The sequence below is a fragment of the Hyaena hyaena genome, unplaced genomic scaffold, assembly GCF_003009895.1.
Source record: "Hyaena hyaena isolate Hyena2069 unplaced genomic scaffold, ASM300989v1 scaffold_1870, whole genome shotgun sequence".
NCBI classification, from domain to species: Eukaryota; Metazoa; Chordata; class Mammalia; order Carnivora; family Hyaenidae; genus Hyaena; species Hyaena hyaena.
This window is the reverse complement of record NW_024082503.1, coordinates 74,285-76,147: the sequence shown is the minus strand read 5'-3', so window position 1 is coordinate 76,147 and position 1,863 is coordinate 74,285.

The window sequence follows — 1,863 nt, the reverse complement described above, 5'->3', positions numbered from 1 at the left end:
GATCTCCACAGAAAGACTGCTGAATTATTTCTCTGGCAATGGTATAGTGATGGACGTGCCAGTGGTGGGAGCTTTCCATTCTGGTACAGAGGTGGTTTTTATCATGGTAATTTTTCAAAATTGCCATGTCATGGCGTTGATAAAAATCGGACTGATTAGAGTCAGTTTCGTTAGTGTGTACATTCTCTATAAATAATGCATTGACTTTTTACATCTACACTCAGGGCCAATCCAATGTGATACATCTCATGAATCAGACAGTCTTTGTAGAGTTTAACAAGAGAGAGGATTATATAGAATATGCTCATGAACTGGAGGTAAAACTCCAGTTCCTTATTTTGAGCAGCTTACAGGAAATCCTTAAATAATGGAGGCAGAAAAGTATTTACTTTATGTTCCACAGCTGTTGCCTTCAGGACCAATGTCTTTTTGGTAGAAGGAAGCCTGCAAGAAAACCAAACCTTCTAACAAATTTAACCACTTTCATTGGGGGGGGAGTAGGATTCTTATTCAAAACGTAAAGAACATAAGGAAGTTGCATGAGAAAAGCAATAGTTGGGGCCATTTATTGCTCTTAGATTTCCAGAAATGTTTTTTATCTTCTACAGAGCACTCTCACAGTAAAGTAGTTACTATTTAATTCACTGTCTTCCCAGCTGTGTATACCCACTACCCACAGACACACACACACACACACACACACCACTGTAGACACTACCAAACAAGACATCAGGTCACCCCTGTGTTTCTCTTCAAATTGATGACTAATTGGCTCTATACTCTTTTTTTTATGTTTTTAATGTTTTATTTATTTTTGAGAGAGAGATAGAGACAGCATGAGCAGGGGAGGGTTAGAGAGGAAGACACAAAATATGAAGACAAGCTCCAGGCTCTGAGCTAGCTGTCAGCACAGAGCCCGACATGGGGCTCGAACTCATGAACCGTGAGATCGTGACCTGAGCTGACGTCAGAGGTTTAACCAACTGAGCCACCCAGGCGCCCCACCTGTTCTGTACTCTTAAGCCAGTTACTATCACGCTGGAGTTCAGTTTTATCATTTGTAAAATAAATGAGGTTTGGAATAGATAATTTCTAGCATCTCTATGTAAGCTAAGCAGAAGTAATTGCGTGGGGGAGCATAGCTAACATATCAGGTGAAGCAGTAAGATGTAATGAGTTGCATTTGGGTCACAAGATCAGATTTAAGGTATAAAATCTAGAACTACCCACTTGACGTCTTTCAGCTTAGTTATAAAATAAGAACAAGTTACTTTACAGAGTTGTGAAACAGTTTTAACATTTTCCTATAAGATGCTAGATATAATGTCATTAAAACAGATATACAAAAAAACATTTTTAAATGTCTATGCTACATTGGGGAATGTGCTGAACTTGGAGAAACATGCAAAATTCCAGCTGGGGAGACTGGTTTGAGAAAATAAAAAGAAAATCTCGTCAGTACTATGACTTCACTCAGTTAAGAAATTATAATTACCCTCCTTGCTTTCTCGCCCTTCCTTTGCTACTCAACACTGGAAGTTTATTACTTTTTTCTCCAAAGCAAAGCCGGCACCTTGAAGAACTAGTTTATTCTGGGAGTCAAGGTCTCATCTACTCTAGTTAGTTCAAGCCACTCCTCTGGCTTCACCAACCCAAACCAGAAGTTATTTTATTGTGGTGAACTTGAATGGACCATGCATAAATTTTAAGCAACCTTTTGCTCAATTTTTCTCCAAACACAAAAAAAGCCAGGCATTTAAATGTTTCTTGTGAGTCAAAAATAACTTGCAAATAGAAAACACAACTGTCACAATGTTTTGCCTCGAAGAAAACCGAGACAAACTGGTAGACAAAGAATATAAT